Source organism: Passer montanus, unplaced genomic scaffold (genome assembly GCF_014805655.1).
Source record: "Passer montanus isolate IOZ18808 unplaced genomic scaffold, ASM1480565v1 scaffold45, whole genome shotgun sequence".
In the NCBI taxonomy this organism is placed as follows: Eukaryota; Metazoa; Chordata; class Aves; order Passeriformes; family Passeridae; genus Passer; species Passer montanus.
This window is the reverse complement of record NW_024369373.1, coordinates 9,374,431-9,397,232: the sequence shown is the minus strand read 5'-3', so window position 1 is coordinate 9,397,232 and position 22,802 is coordinate 9,374,431. Positions and strand designations below refer to the sequence as shown.

At 37.3% G+C, this 22,802-nt stretch overlaps 1 long non-coding RNA gene across 1 annotated transcript in view; it reads right to left on the bottom strand.

The window, feature by feature from the left end:
* The window catches only part of LOC120508158, a 98,040-nt gene that overhangs the window by 5,461 nt on the left and 69,777 nt on the right, over positions 1 to 22,802 (bottom strand). The window contains exon 2 of the long non-coding RNA XR_005628945.1: positions 9,117 to 9,247. This is a non-coding gene — a long non-coding RNA (uncharacterized LOC120508158). The remainder of the gene's footprint in view (positions 1 to 9,116; positions 9,248 to 22,802) is intronic.

Here is a 22,802-nt window from a genome sequence, read left to right as displayed (position 1 = left end):
AAGGGCTCCATTATGAACAGCATCCTGCTCCCTTTCCAAGGCAACTTCACAAACTGGGCAATTGCTGCAGTGGAGAAAGCTCCCCACCCTGGCTTTTGGGCAGGACTTTTAGAGGAACTATACACCTGACAAGTTGTGCAGGTGCAAAATAACGGATTGTGATCGGAAACAAACAAGAAAAAAAGTCATGCACAGTAAATTGAGGATTCAACGCATATGGCCAAGTGTGTCTTGCTGACTCCTGGAAACTTTGCATGAGTTCTGGATAGCACTGGCCTGAAAGACAGCTGTTCAGCAGAAGACGGACTTCTTTCTGCCAATATTACTCCTTTAACTATTTAAAGGTATCTAGGAAGTTTTAGACTTGATCCTCCTGATGTAACAGAAGCCAGAATGCAAGAGGTTGTAGAGCTGGGTGAACTTAAACTTTAGAATATCTAAGTTTGGATGAACTAATGCTGTAACAGATAATTAAAAGCTGTTCCAGACTGTAAACTCCCTGGGAGAAAGACTACTCCTTTCATTTGTATAAAAACATCCACACACAGCATGGTAGGCAGCAAGATCCCTCAGCCTTGCCCCATTTCACACTCTCCAGCAGAGGAGTCAGGTCACAGGAGAGCAGGATTCAATGCAGGCAAACTTTACTGAGCTGGAAATGAAATCCAGAAAATTCACAAAGATTCTGAAATCAGAATTCTAATCAGACTACGGCTTTAACCAGAATATTTCTTATTTTTTAAATTATCATTATGAATTCTTTTTTTATTGCCAACAATGCTTAATATTGTGTTATTTTTTTCAGAGTGTTCAGATCAAAGGTAGGAGCATGAATACTGCATTAACTCAGGGCAAGATATACCAGTGGAACTCTTTAGATTGTGCTTCTTTAGCTCCACATTCTGGGCAACTAATGCAATATTTTATACAATATTTCACTTTGGAGAAGTTGAAATAAATTCTGTATAACATCTTCTGAAGTCATGAGGCAGGTTGCTTAGCTACTTGCCTGGAACTCTTTAGGAAAGATCTGCCTTGAACTTCTTAATGTATGCTGTGCTTTGTCATTAACTCATTGCTTCTGAAGTTCTCCAAACTGCTTCCAAGTAATTTTCTTAATATTCTCTTCAGTGACAGATATTTTACACATTAAATCTATTTTTCATGTTAGCCCAATGATCAAGAAGGCTGGTGTAATCCACTGGGGGAACATATATTCCAGTTTTCATTCATGCTTTAGAGTATTGTCACAGCTCAGTACAAAGGAATAATCTGATTGTTTCTCATAAAGCAAGAACAAATCATGATTGAAGGATTTCTTCTATTTAAAGCTATGCTTTGCAAAGCCTATTGAACTTGCTAGAAGAGTCATCTCCGATGCCTACACTAACTACACAAAGCTGCTGCACAGTTGCCATTCAAGGGCTAATTTAGTACCAAAAGGCCAATATTGCTGATTTGCAGATTACAAATATCACGAGATATTAATTTATTTATATTTAAATCAGGCTAAAAGATTAAGAGAACTTTCAGTAGATCCATTTACAATTAAAATGAGCGTAAGTTTGAATAACTTTTCTATAATCTGGCTACAGCTGGGGTTTGAAAGGGTTGCCGCCAGAATGATGCAAGGCATTTGCCTTTGACAAAGTAACGTAAAATTTGTGTAAGTGGGTGAAAGAGCATTAGATTGTATCACCTTGTAGGTCAGCTGGAAAATACAATATGTATTCTGATTATGAGAAAACAGAGTGAAAGGCAGAAAACAGGTGCTGGGGAATGGGGTTTGGGGTGAGCGGGCCGATGGCAGCTCCGGGGCCGCAGGGACAGCGCTGTCAGCCCTGACCCTGGGCAGAGAAAGCCCTGCCATAGCCCTGTTCTCTCTGCCATAGCCCTGTCCTCCTTTCCATAGCTCTGCTCCACTCTCCCATAGCCCTGTTCCCTCTGCCATAGCCTTGCTCCACTCTCCCATAGCCCTGTCCTCCTTTCCATAGCCCTGTTCTCTCTCCCATAGCCCTGCTCTGTATCCAAGCCCTCCGCTATAAAATGTAAAACCAGCACATAGAGTGCACTGCTTTGGAGGTCTGCCACTTGCATTCAGGCAACCATTTGTACTTTTGCAGGCGTAATCAATCTCCTGTTGCTATCAGCGGGGAGTGGGGCTTTGCTGCTTTATGGCTTAAAAGTAGTTTTGTGCAAATTCTGCTTCCCTCCCCCCTCCCTTTAGCTCCACTACTCACAGGATTTCCAGGGACATGGGCTAGAGCTGAGAAAAGAAGCTTGTTTGATTTAAGCACAGAGGGGTTTTTTGTGTGTGTGTTTATATTTTCTCTGCATCTATTAAGGGGTGAGGGGGAGAGACTTCATTTATATGTTAATATTAGCCGGCACCCTGACTAAACTGACAGAACTATTTCATGGGAAGCTGACAAATTTTGTCAGCTAGGCTATCTTTCCACATCTCAATAGTGGCAATAATCTTGATTAGCAAAACAATTGGGGGCCAAAGAAGTCCTGCTGTTCCAAAGACCCTCTTCTCAGGTTACAGTTTGCTAATGTGATGAATCCAGAGAGTCCTTCAAGCTTGAAAAAATTCCCCAAAGCAGCTGAATTTAGGCAAATGAAGGGAACCATTTTGGAGGCTGGACAAAAGGGGTTAATTTGATCGACCATGTCTCCATAGTCTTATAACAATCATTTACTTAACAAGCATATAGAGAGTCATTCCATGGAAACTGGTGGAGTTAACAGAGGAAGTTCGAATAGAATATCTGTTTATCCCAGATGTGTGGGAATTTTAGCCAAAAAACAACACCACATAATTGCTGCCTGCGGTATTGATTCTTACAGAGGAACAACAGCAGAACTAAAGGGCTCTGAGCACGTCAGGAAGGCCTTGGCTATGCAGCAGTACAAGCTTTCATTTTCATTAGCTTGTTGCATTGCTAATAAAATAATTAGAAATTAACTCTTTCAGGGAAACTAAATTAATTCAAAAGGTTTGTGCAGTCCTATTAGCAGTGCAATTTAAGGCATTTCTGTTTGCAAAAATAAGGGCTTTTGTAATGTTATTTTTGATGCATATTCATTCATCTCAAACGGTATTGTATTGTTGCTTGTTATTGTATTATTACATAACAAGCTGTGTTCTGAATTATATTTATGCAGCTCAAATCCAGTGTATTTTTTTTTAGAGCAGTCAGGCTGTATTCATTTCAAGAACAGGAGCAAATAGTTACTAGAACTGTAAGCAGATGGAAATATACTGGGTCCAGGTCAGCATAAATATGTAATCACTGTATAAGAAAGCCCTCTTACTTTTGGGTCCTATGTCCCACTTTTTATACATGCCTTAATTTTCAAATCTATCATAAGTTGATCAAAAACAATGAGATTCTGTTTAACTCTGATGCAATTTTTAAACTTGCATAAAAAAATTTGTTGTAAAAGTACTAACTCAAGCATCTCTTTTCACACACTTGTTCCCCCCTGTCCAGCAACATCTTTGGAATAATTTCTATTACTGAAATAAAAACTACCATTCATATCATGTTTTGCAAGTCTTAGAGATTTGACCTGGTGTGTACATACTGGTGAATATTAACATAAATATACATTTTGCCAGACATCAAATACAGGGTTTTTAAAAACTGCTGAGCTCATCTGTCTTCAATGAGTTTCAGAGCCAAACCTTACTTTTACATTATGCAAGTATGAAAGAGGAGAGGAAGACAAACTCTGGCATTTTTACTTCTTGTTCTTTTGCATTTTTGTGGTGCTGTACACACCATCTAGGAGGAGAACTCTTTAAAAGATGTTGTGATAAGGATTATGATTATAATTATAAGTTATGATTAGGAAGATTTTGATGCAGTCATCAGACTTCCTCACTTGAAGTTATTTTCTTGGTAACTTACAATGAAGGAAGTCTCCAACTTTATTAACTTTAATATGAGCAAGTATGTTTTTTAAATTTTTCCTCAAATTTGTGATAGGATGTGAATGGGAACATGTTTTTAAAATGGATTGCTTATGCACATGAAGATAAATACATGGACAGAAAGATTTATCCAAACAGAATTGGTCCACAGTCTTTCACAATGACAACAATTGGGAAAAAGTATGTGCAGAATTTCTAACCATAGAGAACTTTCAACATTTACATTGGCATAGATTAATGCTCATTTATAGTTAATTTCTAAGATAGGTATCTGAAGTGTAGCACCAGAAATTCCTCACTTCCTTTCAGTGTAATGCCTTTAAAGATCAGGTAACACAGATTACTCAGAAAAACTCTGCTTCACGACAGGTGAAATTTTGCCCAAGTTAAAAAGCTTACCAACAGCATGGCACACTTGCAGCCAATGAAGCAGTCATACAAGAATGTATGTGTCCCAACAGCAGTTTGAAAACTCTGCACAAAGCCTCTATTTTTTCAGAATTCTCTGCTTCCAGATAATCAAAACTGATTTTTTTAGGAAGCTGAGGTGCTCTGTTTTATACTATCTGCCACACACTATCATAGTGAAAAAGAGAAGGGAAACACACTATGCCACTAACATCAAACTGTTACATGATCATTAAGAATCTCATTTTTTCATCATGTAGATCTCTACCTACACACAAAAGTCCATCCTGTAACTGTCCCATTTAAGGCTGCTTTTAGCACAGCACAGCAATGACTGTACCAGCAGGGAAGCTATACAGCCCTCATGCCATGAAGCTGATAGGGAACTCAATCCACCTCTGATAAGAATTTTTTTCATTTTCATTTGTTCAGTTTTTCAGAACATGTAAATGTGAAGTTTAGACCCAAACAAAAGCTTCCTTATGGCCTCAATCTTGGCTCATTTCATTTAAGGTTAAGATTAAACTTTCAAATAACTCCTAAGACTGAAATTTTTTGTACAACTTGAGTGGATCAAACCTGTGAGCACAACTCTGCACAACTGAGACTCTAGTAATGACTCTGGGGGAAGTTTTCCCTGGAAGAAGGATTTTCCCCCTGCAGCCAGCCATTGGCACAGACACTGAAGGCAAAGTGCCTCAGGCTGTGTGACTGCACTGAGGGACCTGGACATGGCACAGTGACTTTGGGTCCACTTCCCCAGCAGCTCCTGTGGGACAGGAGATTTCCTTAGCAATGTTTGCTGGTATTTACAGTGAGATCAGACAGTGACTGGCCATAGCTCCTGTTAAACCATAATTCTTCAAATGACTGTTCAGATCCTCTGCCATTGAGAGACAGGCAGAATTCCCATTAAGCCTTGGTTTAGACAGGATATCTGAGGCCTCTGGCTGTAAAAGATGGAACCAGCATAGGTACTAATACTACTCTGTGCCAATATTTCCACCTTCTGATGTGATCCCCAAAAGATCATAAGTGAAGAAGAAAGTGACAATAAACATGCTTTGCACAATTTAAGGAAAAGAGCTTTGGTCTGATTCCAGATACCGTCAGCAGGATGAACACAAAGGACAACATTTAGTTATAGATTAATAATCCAAGTACAAATAGTTCTGAACAAATAGAAAAAACATAAACCCACAATATTAAGCAAACCACAGGACAAAGATCACTGAATTCTCAGAGCTATATTATTTTTAAGTGGGGAAACAAACCATACAGAAGACATTGAACTCTGTGATGTCAATATCAAGGTGAACCAGCCTGAATGAAACGTGCCACAAAGAGTTATGAAATGCAAAATCCCAGTAAAGCATGTGGAGTTTACACGAACAGCAATGAACTCACTGAACCAGAAAGCAGACATTTTTTTCAAAAGTTCTCAAACTTCTTTAAGTTGGAAAGTATGATACAAAGTTTTACACCAAATAATACAGAAAATTTCACAGCAGAGCAAGTTAACTATAACATTCTTATGTTACTGTAATATGTTAATGCCACTAGAATCAACTTGAATTATATAATCCTCTGCTTGCAAGACTTTACCTAAAATAAGTAATTAATTGTCCACTTTTCTATCAGTAAATGAAGAAAACAAGAGACAAATATTTCTTCCACCAGGAAAACAGCAGCACTTTTCTCTGGAGTGACACATTTTAAACCATTGCATAAACTCCCACTCACACAGTCTGGTTTTGCATTGTGTTTTTCAACTGGTCATCCTGTAGCTCATGCATCATTACCACCAAAGAATTATTCTAAGAAAGTTAAATGCAGTACAGGCCAGAAACTAATGCGTAAAACCTGCTTACTACTCTTCATTAGAGAACTAGAGATAAACATTAGTTGAGAGTTGAATTTTGCTGTGCATTTTACATTTACACTTGGACAATAATTCTGTTATATCATTATTCTAGGGCATAAATAATCTTCTGTCATCCAGTGATAACAGCAGAACGGTCATCTGTCTATCATTGTTACAAAACCATTTTGTCAGAAAAGTTTGTTAGATTCAATGAATGCTAGGCTATCAAATTAACCATTATCTATCTACCCAGACAATCTTCAGACTGTGTTCCTCCCGTAAAAATTATAAGATACAACATTGTAGATCTCAGGTCACTGGCACATGAAAACCTCCCCATTACATCAGGTTTTTTTTAAATAAATAATTCTTCCTCTAATGTACCTGCTCACACTCCAATATGGATCTTTACAAATTAATCCGTATTTTGTGAGCAGAAAAACCCCAACACATTAAGACTGATAAACTTATAACATAGAGAGGAACAATTTTGTGCTCTGGGTTTAAAAAGAGATACTTTCCTTAGTGTTGCAGCTTACTTCAGATCTTTCTTAGATCTGTTACCTAGTAATATTTTATGTAGGTGAAGTGTCACAGAAATAGCTATACCCCTAGTGAAATATAAACTGAAACTTGCACAATTGTGCATTTTCTTTTGACAAAAGAAACTTGGTCACATTTCTAGCTGTTTCTCTTTATGAATGTATTTCATTTTGCCTTATAAATACATTGAAAATAAACTGAAAAATTCCACATTTAAATTTTTAGTTCATAAATGACTGCATAAGTCAACATTTATGATAAAACACAGTAGAGACAAAAGATAATTTTTCACGCTTTAAATTTATACATGAGGATTTCCTGAACAGTCTGAGGTCTGATAACACCTGTCACAGCTGAAGCTTTCCCAAGTACACTCAACTTCAGCCTCAGTATTTGCTTAATTTGTAGTGATGGGTAAGACACAAAACAGCTTCCTTTTATTTTCTAAACAGACGATTTCTTCCGATTCTTAATGAGATATGAATCAAACTTTGATCTTCAAGGTGAATCATTCATTAATCATAAACAAAACATGATTAAATCAGGGACACATCAGCACATATTGTAAAAATAAAAGCTTGCACAAGCCGTTTATTTAATATTAACTTCATTATGTTTTTATGTGAATTCTTGGAATTTGGTTATCCCAGCTTAAAGTTAATATTTCATTAGGAAAAAAACGGTATCATGTGATTATTCTTCATGTAGTTAGGTAGCTTTATACATGTTAATGGTTAAACCACTTCAGAAATGACATTAAACCAGAGTGGAGAGCACTGATTCTGTTGTGTCTTTGAATTACTCTGACACATAATACAGACCAAAGCGTGTAATAGGAAGAAGGAAGAAAATGCATTCAGAGAAGCATATGCTGCTTTATGGAACTGCACATGATCAGCCAATCTAGTTCCTGCTCACAATTTAGAGTTGTTCTGTAAATAGATCATCTTTTTTTACTGTTTAATCTATTTTAAATAAATTTACCAATCAATTGAAAAAATATTCAAGCTGCAACTCTTCATGAGAGAGGAAAAGGAGTTCTACCTTTGATAGCTTTCACCATTTTCACTAATAACTGCTAGGGGTTTTTTGCAGGGGGCAGGAAAGAAAAATAAAGGAATTCATCAGTAAAGTAAAAGTTTGTATTCTGAGAACAGTACCTATTGATAGTATCTATCTCCTTCATGCCTATTTTATATTCACTTTAAATTTAATAAAGCCTCGAGTTCCATACTTGGAGGATTTCCCTCCCACCAGAACAAGCATAAGGGCTAGTAAAGTGTATGGCAGCTTTGAGAGGAGTTCCTTCTTTCTATCTGGAAAAACAACAGATGAAATGTGAATGCATTAGCAGGAAACTTCATCTGACAGAAGCCAGCATCCTCCCCCAGGAACGCACCAAAATAACAAACCTGCCATTTGGACAGGAATGTCTTTCCTTTTCTCTATTCTCTGAAAGAGATGCAGTTTAAAAGTTTGGAAAGAACATACAGAAAACCACAGAGCATAATCTCAGCACCTGTATCTCTGTGAGCACTCAACCTTTCAGGAAACCCTGACAGTCCTAGCTACGAATGAAATATAGTTTATTTTTTTTTCCCTGCAAGAATATATAAAAATATATATATGTTATATATAACATAGATGCTACAGCAGGTCTTCACCTGCTATCAATAGGCCATGCATGCAACAAAGAGCCATGGGTTGTGTCTAGCTCTGACAGAAGCATTGCATCTGTAAGATCCTCAGAGGCTGCAGGAGATGCTGTCAGGCTCAGGAGAAACAAACCATCAGCCTGAGGAAGCACCCGAGTGCCCCAGCACCACAGACTCCTGTTTCAGGAGACGCATAGAGGGAAATTGAAAAGAATGGAATAAATGGGAAAAGCTTCAAGAGGATGGATAATAAAAGCCAGGATAACCAGGTAGCAGCTCACTGCTTTATCACCCAGGTATTGCACACCAAGTGTTCTGCAGTGCTTAGCTGTGCTGAAAGGTGACATCCAGCAGTCACAAAATCTTCCTCAGCAAGGTGGTTCCTAGAGTCAACAAAACCAGTGAGAATACTCAGCTTTGTAAGCAGGAAGGCAGGTTTTAAGGAAACATCCTGGCTAATTGCGTGGGAAAGAGCAGAACTGAAAATCCAAACCAAGAAAGCAATCTGCAAAATTTCACCCACAGCAAAATTTCATCCCAGGGGGCTGCAAAAGAGTGGAGACAATCATGTCCTTACTTCCAAGGGCCTCTAAGAACTGCTCCAGTGAAACACATGAATGAACTGGAATGGAAAAAAACCCCAAAACCTCAAAAAACAGTGTCATTTTGTGTCACAAAATTAGTATCCAAGTTTTCTACAATTTACCTGAAGAGTGACACAAGTCCTGGAGGGCTGCTACAGTTCCTTTCCCCATCTTTTCCCCTCAACATCCATCTGCTAATAATGATCTACGTAATCCACGTGTCATGTGATATAGTCATCAAAAAGTGATGTACCTGCACATAACACATACAAAGCAATATGAGAAGATATTTTTAAGAAGAAGAGAGAACCTTAAACATTAATAAGTAGCAAATCTGTGAAATCAAAGCATTTTACTCCTTTTTTTATAATGGCCTTTCATTCTTTTTATGATTTGTCTTTGAAAGCTCTTAAGCTCTTCCTGTGGATGACAGTTGATATTGTTCTTCCATCCTACTGCAGACAGCACAAGGGAGGGAGGGAAAGAAAAAAAACCTATTGTACAGCTTTTCATCTCTGAAACATGATTTTTATAATTAATATATACAACTGGGAAGAGAAAGGTACGTTATAATGAAGTGCAATTAAGAGGTGTTTGTTCCTGTCCCACACATAAGATGACTATAATTTCCTTGGCTGTTTAGAAGTCAACCATTATCATTACATTTCACACATCTTTTCTACTTTTTTTTTGCACTTTTGATTTTGTTTATTTTCAATTAAAAACTCCAAATAAACATACATACAGAAAATCTGATATTCAAGTAACATCATCTTTTAATTATATTGTGCAGTGATCATTAAACCTAGTGCTTATACTAACCTTTTTGGATTTAATTTCATAGGCATGAATGGATCTGTCAATTTTGCAGTAGACTTAAATTCATGCAAGGGAGAATAGAATGTGCATTTACACAGCCTATATTGCATGTAACCACAGATGTATTATTAGAGGAGTAATTTAAAGCTATTCTTTTGGCATATTTGTTTTTAAATTCCCCAAATCCATATCACAGCATAGTTTTCTACTTTAAATTTTGCATTAATATTAATTGCATTACTGCAGTGACTACCCTTTTAAATCTCACATTCACCCACACAAAGGAGCAATCACTGCCTGGGAGACCTTACAGAGCAAAGACATTAAAGGGACAAACCATGAAGAACAAGACATTCTCACTGATGTGATGGTGACATTTTTGCCAGCTTTAAATGCAGCTTCCTTGAGAGGGTTCCTTCCCATTTACGTCCTGGCTGAAGCTGGGAGCAGTCCAGCTGAAGCCACAGTAGATCAAAGCTGGGAGTCTTGGCTGCCCTGACCCAGCAAAGAGCCCTGCAATGACTGGGGAAGTTCAGACTGACAGCTGAGCCTCTGTTTTGAGCTGAACTGCCATTAAACAAATGCTTTCTTTCCAGTTTAGATTTGTAAAACCGTTATAAAGTGAGCCCAGAAGGAGCTACAAAGGACTGGTTGCTGACAGACAAACAGATGCAGACAGACAAATTGAAAACTCAGGCCTGATTAAAGCCCATAGAAACATATGGAAAGATTAACACTGAGCACAGTGGGCTCCTGCACAGAGGCAATTTACCTCAATAGGAAGTAGATGTTACCTTATCTTCAAATAAGAAAATAATTTTTCTGTTTAGGTACTTCTAGCGCTGAAAACATTCTTTGACAATAAAATTACTTGATTTTTTTTCCCAGTTTTGCTCATGTGCTACTATGTCTGCTGAAAATTTTGACAGACATAATTGTATTTCTCTATGTGCACTTGTGCCAATTAAGCTAAATAACTCAATTGTTCTTGCAATGAGTATGAACTCATTTACCAGAGCAAATATTTTCTTTCAATTGTTTTTGTATGTTGTTATTCCTACAGAATACTTCCTGAGAAAAACAGTTTGGCTTTAGTTGTAACAGACTACTTCCACTCTATGTAAGACGTGGTTACTGCTGTTGTCTTTTTTTTTTTTGTGGCCCTAGTTCTAAAAATATCTGAAGAGATAAATGTATTATATTTCTATATTGGAAAAATACATATAGTCCTTTTACCACTTCAGTTTATTTGCTTATCTTCATGTTTGTGCATTTTCCCTCTCTCAGTATACTGTTCCAACAAGTGATCAGCCTTATTTGATTGACGTGGAGTTGAAATAAATGAGGAGAGGGATTCCTGTACATTATATTCTTCCAAAAAATTTATCCACATTATTGTCCATTTGCTGTCCATATGAAGTGCACTGACTTATAGTTGATATTTTCCTGATATTAATACTGCTTTCTTCAAATATAAATTGATGGGAAAGCATTTTGAATAGTCTGAAATATTTCTTCAAACTATGCAATAGAGTACACTATCAGGTTAACATTATCTGCCATTGATACATTATTTTGTATTGTTTCCCCTTTATCTTCTGTTTTATATTAGAAGAAGTCATAAAAACTTGTATTGTAAAAAGCCAACAATTCAATCAACTCTATTCCAGCAGTTAAAAAACTTCAGTTTGCCAAAGCACGGAGCATATCCCAGCTGCTCTCTGGTAAGATGTGTTAGAGTGACCATACAGATTTCTCACTTGCTTGATGAAAGACAGACTTGGTGGTATTTGTACTTTATTCACTGATTAGAAGCAAGGAGCCAGCCAGGGCCACGTCTTTCAACAGCTACAGAAGATTAAAAGTTATATTTTAAATGTGAAAACTTTAAACTTAAACTTTCAGCACCGGTTGAAAAAGTTTCCAGTCTTGCTAATTTTGTCCTTTGGGCTGCATAAAAGCAGTAAAAAAAAAAAAAAAACAAGGCCCAAAAGACGCCTTCCTATCTTGGTCTTCTTTTTAGACTTCCCAACCACCTTATTAGCCCTTCCTTCCACCTCCTTTCCCATTTTATTGAGAATCATCTATAAAGCACCTAGAAGCTGTTGAAAGAAAAAAACTGAGGCTGCATGAGCTAACCAGCAGCTGCCCAGTGAAGCTGCATGCAGCCTGTACAGAAAACTTCAATTACTAGCACTGCTGAGTTCAAAGGGATTATTTCTGGGAATAAACATTCTGGTGTTCTAGCATGGACACAACCTGATCTATATGGAGCAGGGAAAGGGGCTTTCTCCTCCTCCCTCTTGCTCTTTTTGGGAAAATCTCTTTGAAATTTACATGCTACCAGATTATTTCCCTACTTCTCACCAAATCCCACTCACTTTCATAACAGTATGGTTTAGACCTCCATTATCCTGTTATTCAGCCTTATAACATCTTACCACTTGTGTTATAATGACAGAAAATACTGAGAATTCAACATTTCAGGACCATGAGCAGTGTAAATCATACAATTCCAACAAAATTCATAGCTTGAAGTGTTCCACTGTTATAATCACTGTTCTAAAGGAGGGATTTCATACTCCTCCTCCCTCCAAGGTAGTCTTTAAATTCAGGCACAACCCACAGTTCGTTTGCTTTGCTCAGAAAGGCTCTGAACATTCCCTGCAGCACAGCAGGAGGCTGCTCTGAGGCAGCTCAGATTGGTGGGTGGATAGAGAAGGCATGAGACCACAATTACACCCCATTCCAGTGATATGTCTGGAGCTGCAGTGACTCCAGACAAAGAATTTGAAGTGTATGGGAGCTGATATCACTTCAAGACAGACCTAAAAATACCTGTCAGGGCTGCAGATTTGGAGCAATTATGAGGAGCAATTCAGAGTTTTCCTGCTGGGAGCCAAAGATGCTGCAGAATCATTTAGATCAGGCTGTGTGGAGTATCTGGTTATGAGGGAAGTGAAGCACAAATGTTTCTGAAGTGCATTGGAGGGAATTCATCAGCACCAAGACAAAATCTGAAAGTGTGAAATAGGATTTAGAAGTGGACAGGATCTGACCCACTCTGGATACCCAATATGTAAACTCAAAGTAGCTAAACTCTGTCATTTCCATGAATCCAGGAAAAGTCTCTTAAATTCACATACCAGCCTCCTGGGAAGAAAAAAAGCATAGTCATGTCCTAGCCACCATGAAAGGAGTTTGCTTTTATGCCCGGGGAGTTATTTGGACTCTTCTGAAAACTAAGCATCATTGAGATGCTCAACAAATCAAGACAAACAGGAGGTTTATTAGATGCACACCACTCATTTCTGATTTTGGCTAAAGTACTAGGTACAAAATTAATCTGTTGTATAGAACAACTGAGTCAAAACAACAATCTAAACAACTATTGAGTACCTGAAACGGCTTCTTGCTCCCATTTTTTTTTTCTAGTGGAAATGTCAAACAAAAGACCTTGCAAAAAACATGAGAGAAATATTTCTTGAGAAGTCATCTTTGGTTAATCCCAAATTAAAAACTCAGTCCTTTCCCTGAATTGAGAGGGACTCCAGTTTCTGCTAGGAAAAGAAGTAAACCAGTGTTTGCTGGTCCATCAGGGCATAAGACTGAGGGCTCAGTCCTGGAAACAGAAACAAAATCCTATTTGACTTCCTCATATTTATTTCTTGATCAAAATATGAAACACGTTAAACCCCAGAAACAACATCTCAGAACATATGATATTATTATGTAAACATGATATGTACACTGGAACACATGGACATGTCATGTGAATTTATCAGCTTACCCTTGAAAGACAAGTGAAGTATTGATTTGATCACTATTTGAACTACCCTGACATTTAGAGATAATTCCGTATGATTCTTAAATAACAAAAAATCCTTTAAATTTTCTTTTTAAATTAAGGCTCAGTATAGATGTAACTATTCAAGAAAATATATCCATGTCTCCCAGATGTTGCCTTTAATTTCTGAAGTGTATCTGACTTTTCTGTGAGCTACCTTAGAATAAAACCATGCAGTAACTCAGAGATAAATACACACAGTGAGATGCACGTCACCCAAATGTCCATCTCCCAGCTCATTTCTACACCAACCAAATGTCTCTGGAGGCCACTGAGATATTCCCCGAGTCCAGTGCTCATGTGCTAACTTGCTTTTGCAGTTATTTAATTTGAAGTTACTTTCTTCTGGCAAATCCTCACACCAAACTTCCTCTCCCCCTGTGTTACCAACACCTGCTGGACCAGAGCACCCGTCAGGTTTCAAAACCTGAGCTGCTCAATAAGCTTCACAACCTTCCTGTGTGAAGGAAGTGCCAATTTATTATCTCCCTCTGAAGAGGAAGAAAATGTTTACACCGTGGAAAAGCTGGTTGCAATGTTTTTCTTTGAAGTCTGCAGCACAGACCTGCGACTTAGGTATTTGTGGTTTGAGAAATTTGTAACTTAAGTATTTTTACCATCTGTTTATTTACACTGGAAGCTTTTCAGGACTCATTAGGAGCACATCACTCATCGTACGCTCTCATTTGCTCTGAAAATTAGGTGCTTTTTATTTATTTATAAAAGCTTTATTGCTGAGCTGTTTCCACTGTTTTCTCCTAATTTGTACATTCTCCTAATCTCTACATGAAGAATTATAAGTCTAAAATGTTTCATTTTTTATTCAGTGGTCTGGAATGCACACAAATACTGCACCCATTGAAGCAGACGAGGAAGTTTTTAATTTCAGTGATAGAATATCACTTGGAAATATTTTTAGCAATAATGTTCCACAAGCTGGTTGCACCACTACTATGAAGATTTCTGTAAATACATTTGCCTATCCTCATACTCTCCAATTTTATTTATCAGAAGAAATATCACAGCTTTTGTGTTAGCTGAATTATAGGGAATATGAAATTATGGAATAACTGGTTAAATTGAAAGAAGCATTTTTTTACTACAATCAGTGAAGGTAGGATTTCTTGGTGGCAAGGGAAAAAAACAGATGAAAGCTTGTAATCATCCAGAATCTGACTCTCGTTAGGGAAATACAGTAACTCTGCTGAAGTCAGGTTTCTACAGTGACATTTTCACTGGTGCCTAAAGAAGGGGATAGTAGAATCCTAATTCTCTGCAAATCCTTTTATTAGCAGCAAGAAGAACACTAAGAAATACTCAGAATTAAGACAGATACAGACACCAGAAAAATACAAGTACAGATGTTGATGTCAGCTTTGACAGCTACACTGCTGACTGGCATATGCATGTTGACAGCTGAAGAAGAAGGGCTAAAGTAGGAGGAGAAAAATATTCCAATTCAATTTAATTGATGTAAATGACTAAGACATAAGTAAACTATAACATGAGCTATGAAACAGGAACATCAGATGCATGCAAATTTAAGTACTTTGTGAAATTTTATATTAAATATATACCAGTAAGTGATCAAAGTCATCCCCTCTATCTCTAGGTATATTTTTTAAATCATTCCAAGGAAAAACACTGCATTTACCATGAAGAAAACTAAAGAACTAAGTTCATACACTGAAACAGTTAATTACATAATGGATCATTTCAGTAAATGCTGATAGCCCAAAAACACTTTAGCCTAGAAATTACCTGGGAAATACATTTAAGGACTGCTATTTTGCTATACTTCAGGGAGCAACACACATTTCCTAGATTTATCCCTCTGCTCCCCATTATCCCTTGTTCATAAAATATTCCCAGTTCAATATTTTATGAACAAAACCGCAAAAGACAGATTTCTGTTTCTCATGAACATGAATTTATCTTAATTTGATTTGCCCTGTGCTTCTTCATGCACCCTTTTGGCTAAGGAAAGTGCTTGGAGGTCTTGCAGAACTTTGGCAAAAATGTTAAGTTTCTGGAAGGTTTTTCTGAAATCACTGCCAAACTTGTTCAGCAGTTACCATATTTGTGACTGGGAGTATATAATTTCATAATGGATCTATATTGAAGCCTATTCAAAATAACTTATTTATACACTGACATTATCAAAGTAAATAAAGACCAAGCTTTCCAAAACATTAGTTCTATTCCACCTTCAAATCAAACTATAACTTCAAATAAATTTTTAATTCTTTTAGCTGCAGCTGTTCTGTTTGACACTTAATAAAATACAAAAATCCAGAAAAAAAGTTTACAATTTGTGTCAATTTATTTTTCTATCCAGGTAAAAAAAAGTTTCTTCTCTAACAGGTTAAAAAAATGAAACCAAAATTGAAATGTCTCTTTGGCACAAAATTAAATGTCTTCTTTAGAAGACATCTTAGCTTTAGAGCATTTTAGCTACTTATGAAAAGTAAAGGCTTCTGCAGGTTGGAAATATAGGGATAGATGAAAAGAGGGTGGGAGGCAGATTCAGCATTTTGATATTTCAACATGTCTTTTTCACTTGAGTATGTTCACCAAATTTAACCTGAATTCATCGTTACTTTTACGTGCCAAGAATCAAAGTGCTCAGTGAATTGGTATTTATCAGGAAAAAAAATACAAACAGAAGTCATCCAGATATCTACTGTGACTTTAAGTATCCCAAGAGCAACGCCCATTAGATTGTGTGTTTTAAAGATTCATCATGGAAGAACAAAAATAATATTTGAAATAAACTACATTTCCATTTTTTTCCCCCTCATCTATAGAATCATCTTCAAACCAGCTCCTCTGGGGCAGCTTTACACACCCACAGGCAATCCACCTGCATGGGCAGAAAGCAATGAAACACACAGTTCACAGCTCAGGCTTTCCTTGTGTCCCTCCTGGTCCTGGCTGTGCCACACAGGGAGTGCCCATGAGGGGTGGATGGGCAGGGCCACTGCTGCTGGCTGACCACCCTTGGGTCCCTTCCCCTCAGGGTGCTGCAGCTGCAGCTGGAGCAGCTGGAGCTCCCTGACAATCTCTTTGCAAAGCTCCCTCCCAAGGCAAGCTTGGACCATGCACATTGTCCTTATAAATCAGGGGCAGGAGGGCTCTCAGTTAGGCTGGAGCTGACTCCAGCCATGGGACAGTTTGCCCCGACCACAGCCCACACCCTTGAGAACACCATGGTAAAGTAAATTGCCAGCCAGACTGAACAGACCCAGCTGGCCATGAGATCTCTACTTTGAGGTGGAGTCAAGTGAGCCCTAAGCCTTGCAAAACCACTGCTGGAATAACACTCCTGCATTCTGCTCCGTATTTCTCAAAGATCACCAGAGGACTCTGAGCTGCAAGCTGTTTATGCAAAGAGCTGGACCCCACTTAAATCAGAATCCCAAAATCAGTGAACAGGAAAACTAAGGAATATTATTAACTAAATTTTTAAATACTGGACACACACACATGCACACAAAAGGTCAATCAGGCAAGCTGGGGAAAGTCTGTTTCGTGGGTGCTCCTAGTTTGAAGGCTCAGTATTCATGAATGAAACATTATTTCAGTACTCAGATCTGTGTACAATTTACTATGAAATGTTGATTCATAATTCTTCTCAAGCTTTTAATGCAGGAATTATATGTATATTTTAAGATAACGATACAGGCCACTTCATAAACACTGTCTTTGATGCAAAAGATCAGACAACTGTTACTGGCTTTTATTAGTGGTGGAGGAAAGTGAGGCTTGGCGTCAGCAGACAGACTATTGTATGTACAATATCTGTGACTTAAGTTTACTCCAAGTTGGCTCCTTTGTAAATTCCCCAGGCTCTATGAAATCTAGAGCTGGGGCTGATAAAAACACTGAAAAATAAAAAGGCATCCAAAAAAGCATTTTATAAATGCAGCATATTTTATAAAAAGCAATTTGAAATCTGCTCCAGGTAGACACATAAAATCTTATGAATAAGTTCAAAGCATGGTTAGAAAACTTTTATGCACTCCCTTAAAATAAAAAAGAATGCATATACATGTTTGGAGAATCTTTGATATAGGTATGTGTGTGTGCACACTACTGAGTCTGAATTAGTTTCCTTGGTATGAATATGTAAACATCAGGTTTTGCTAAATAAATTTTATTTTTGCTCTGACAAACAGATGCTGCAGCAACAGATACCCTAACTCTCTACTTGATCCACAGTGCTGTTCATTTTCTGGGATGTTCCAGGTGTAATGAGCCAATATCCCTATATTGTGCCCTAGTAGCAAATTAATGGAATCACTCCTCTGTCCCAAGGGACCAAACTGCCTGGGGCAGGGATGTGGGTGGTAGAAGCCAGAGGAAAGGCCGTGATGTGGGAGATCTGATTCACTGGGCTTCACGGAAAATAACTGTTCATGAGAACCTTACATCTCAGCTGTAAAGGTGGGCTCTTGTGGTGGAATGTTGAAGAAGCAGCTGTGAAAGAAGCTGTTGCTTTTCCTCGACAGTGAAACCCCCACACCTCTGGAGGCTCACAAGGATTATTCATGAGCTGTTGTATGTATTTTTATATAATATATCTTTAATTATTCCAGTACTACTTATGACATTGAAATAGATTAACCTTAGTTGATGAAAAAGTACTTCCTTTCATCCTGCTCACCATCAGGAGCAGAGACCCCTTCTGCAAACCTGCTAAAATCCTTGTTTAAAGGGAGGGAGGGAGAGGAGGTGTTGACATGTTAACTCACTCATTCAGAATCAGATTTTGTGTATTCCAATAGATTTTAAAAAAATCACTTGTTACAAACCTGTATATTATTAGCTTAATGCACTTAGTATCCACAGAACAGTATTTTCAGCATTCATTTAAGGAATGCTGCCATTAAAGTATGGAATTGCCATCAGGATACCATGATTCAGCCACATGACAGTGAAAGCAGAATGTGAGGCAAGGGCTCTTCTCCTAAATCCTAACCTTGAAACCCACACAGGAGAGCCATGCAGTGGCTAAAGGAATCTGTTACCAGGAACTCATCTAAATGAGTGTCATTCTGGTACCCACCACTCCATCACCAGCTCTAAGGAAGTACTGGGGCTTACCCTGTAAAACTTGTGGGTATAGAATTGAATTTCATACAGAAAGAAGGCAAAGTTTACAAACAATCACCTTTAGTATGAATTATTATATGGTATAACAGAAAGAGCCCAGCCTTAGATAAATAGACATTTCAACTGTTCCGTGAAAAATATTTGAACACTTAATAGGAGTGGAATTCTGGTTAAGATACCTGACTAAAAAGGAGGGAAATTGCATTCTCTTTTATGCTTTGTCCTAGAGATCCTGAATAATGTTCCATAAATCTTTGATTCAAACCATAAATTCTTGAGTTTTTCTAGCAAGAAGCACTGGCTTAAGCACTTACTACTTAATTCAGTGCTTCTCTTACTGCTGTTTCTGACATTCACCTGGCAAGCTGAAATTGGGTTAAATATAATGAGGCAAAGATAAATATTTGAAAGACACCTCTGTTTCAAGTACCATATTTGATAAAATATCCACCTTTGAATATGGTATTAACCCAAATCTTTTTCTGACTCTGGGTTTATCATTTACCCTCTACAGCCTGGAACAGGATGTGGAGCCAAGAGTGATCCAAAAATACACATTTGTAAAGGCATAAAGTAATATTCTGAGTAAAATAATCCCTGACAGTAACATACAGAGCATTTAAAGAGACAGATGAGCAGATAAAGTGAGGTATTATGGGCCAGTGTAATTTCATCAATCACAATTGGAATGTGGCACCCTTTGGAACAGCACTGGCACGTGGGAGCCTCTTGGAACAGCGCAAAGGGGAAGATGAGGAATCATTCATCAGTGCTTCTGACCTCCAGAGAAAAGCAAAAATATCAGAGGCTAGGAAGTAGCTGTTTAGCATCCCCTTATTTACCCACTTCATTTAGTAAATGTATTAAATTAAACTGCAGATGTTCTGCTGTCAGCACAGCAGGGTAGAGGCAGAGTATTAGCAGGCTCTTTCCTGATAGAAACATTTTATGTACTGTAAACAAACAAACACCATTTTGTTAATTAGTAAATGAATAATTTTTCAAAAATGCTCCACCAGGCTCTTTATAGCCCAAGCTACTGTAGTTCCTATTTTTAACAGAGACTTTGCAATCAAAGAGGGAAAGCGTTCAAGCTCTTGGAAATTGTAGCTCTTGAACAACTAATTATCACTATTCCAATAATGTTTTAAGCTAAATATTTTATTAGTACTTCTAAAATCAAAATCACAGTAACTACACTGAAAAGGAAACCAGACTGAAAGGAAAATAACTTAAGAAAAATACCAGCAATGTAACTAGTCTAATTTTGAAAAATAATTTTGTTACTAATGATCAGAGGGAGATTTCCTAATAAATTTAAACACAAAGACATATCAACCATCCACATATTCTCATAAGAAATCACAATTAAAGGCTTATGGAAAGAAAGTCCATTTATAGTTGAGAGAAAAAAAAAACACACAGAAAATCAGCCCCAAAGTAAACCTTATAACTGATAGCTACATTTCATTGCATCACTGTGCTCATTTGTTCCAACTTGCTAGCTCAGTAAAGTTTTTAATAGACAGATGGCTAATTTTATCATTTCAACCCAATTTCTTACTGGACCAACTCCAAAGATCCAGTGTTAGTGTAATACCATGGATAAAGGTCAACAGAATAAGAGGAGAACATATGCTAATGTCAGCACTTCACGTAGTCTTCTTTAACAGAATATACAGTGCTAAGCTGAGGGATTTGCACTGGCTCAACACTAACACCATATGGGTGGCCTGCTGAAAAGTAATGATGGCCTAAGCACAGAATCTTAATCAGGTACTGATGGCCAATGAATCAAATAGCACCACACAAGTAATCACTAAGTGATTAAAAAAATTACAGAAGATGTATTGCTGAAATTACTCTGCTAACTAGAGAAGTGATTTTGTCTTAGCTACAGCCTGTCATACCATTACCTCTTAATCTTAACCCCAATCTTTTTTATCCTCATACAAATCCTTCACAAATAAAAGGAACTCAAAATTTTGGTTATTATTAACATTTATGTGTATAAGGAAAATGTACTTGCAATTTAGTAACTGTACATTATTAATTTTAAGCATTTATGAAAGGTGCACATCAAGGGCCATATTCCTCTCTGTTAACTGCCAGTAAGCAATAGAAAAACTTCTTGCAAATTTTACAGACAAGCCTTTATTTATTTTCAATTTTTGTTTAATTTATGGAATTACTTGGTTTTATTAGGTAAGCAAGGCTTGGCTCTGTAGTCTCTGCCTAATAATTGTACCACACATTACTGCTGCACATGTTAAAATGCTGCTCACTACACATGGCATGTTGCACCACCTCACAGAAATCTGTGCTGTGTGGAGGCAGGAGGTACCTGCACATCCTTCACTTTCTTTAGGGAAAAAAAGTGTTGCCTGCTTAAGATAGGCTTGAACAGAATGGGATCTTATCAGAGACAAGGCCATAACATCAATGAATTAATTTCCCAAATAAATAAATAAATAAATAATCTCTTAGTTAAGGAGTTGCAGACAGTTTCCTCAAAGGAGGGGTTACAGAAATGCCCAAGAAGTTGTAACTTTACACCTATAAACCCAGAAAATGAGTTCACTTTCTCACCCCACTTTCAATTCCACAATGTATTTCACAGGAAGCACACAGCCAAAGCAATCTGTGTAATCTGATTTTAAAAGGAGCAGTCTCTTCCTTTCCCATCTTGTCAGATGGTATTTTTATTTTTTCCTCCTCCATTTGGTTCAGCAGAATATAGAGGATTTTCTGTTGCTGATAGGAAGAATAGAATAGCTTTACATAGGATCAGCAAGAAGAGAGCTTTACATCTAAATTAAATGGAGGTTAAGAGGGAAGGAATTTCCAGAACTGCCTCCTTCACTCTCACATTAGCATAGATGTTTTGTGAAGGAAGACTGAAACTTATCTGCTTCAATCTGCAAAGAGATGAGATGATTCCAGTTTTGAGCACACAGATGTTTGGTTTGTGTACAGTTGATTTACACATATGAAACTGGGGAATGGGGGGCTGGGGACAGGATGTACAGAAAAGAACTCGGACCAGAATGCTTTTTCTTCCAAAACTGCTGTAATCTTTTAAAAATTAGTAGTTACACTTGAAAGAAATAGTTTCAAATAATTGACTTGATACTCTTAGTTCTGAAGTAGAAGGTACAATGCTAACTGTATGAACACGAGGTATTTTTGTAAATAGAGGTTTTGAGTTAAAGTTGTATCCTTCTTTTCATGGGGGACAGTTTACACTAAGAAACGCTTCACCATGCAGATGGGCTGCCCTCACAAAAGGAGAAAAGAGATTTTAGAAGTGTTTCAAATCCTCTTTTATGAAAACTTGATCAATACTAAACCCAAGTAGTCCCTGCAAAGAACTTTGTTCCTTAAATTTCACTTCCTGAAAATGACTACCAACCCTTTCAGGCATGCCCACAGGAATTTATTCAAAACAAAACGAGCAAGTGGAACAAAGCCTAAGATTCTATCTATAGAAACCAGCCTTCAATAATGCCAGGAAAATACCCTCAGAACACAACTTTTGTAAATAAATGCTTCTATCATACTACTTTGAAGAGCTTATTTAAATATCTATAAAGTATTGCATTTTATTTTTATCCAATAAGTACTGAAAGAAAATTCCCTTATTGTGGGAGAGTTCTCTGATTTATATTTAAAATTAATCTGGGAAAATGAGAGACTCATACTCTGGAGTAAAACTTCTGCATAAAGCTTAGAATCCACACAAATAGAAAACTGTTTTCAAGAGATAAAAGTGATTCGCAACAGAAAAATCTCAAGGTAACTCAAAGATTATTTGAAACTAGTCAAGGAATGAAATCCTTACACGCTTTTCAATATTCAAACCTGAATAAATATAGTCTTTATTTTTGCTGCTAATATGAAATGTTCTCACTAAATTTAAATATTGTGAAAAAACATTCAGACTAAAAACAAAACACAGCTTAAAGAAATGTCAGACATGTACAAAATTACTGTGAAAGGAAAAAGAAGAAAGAAAGCCCCCCAGAAA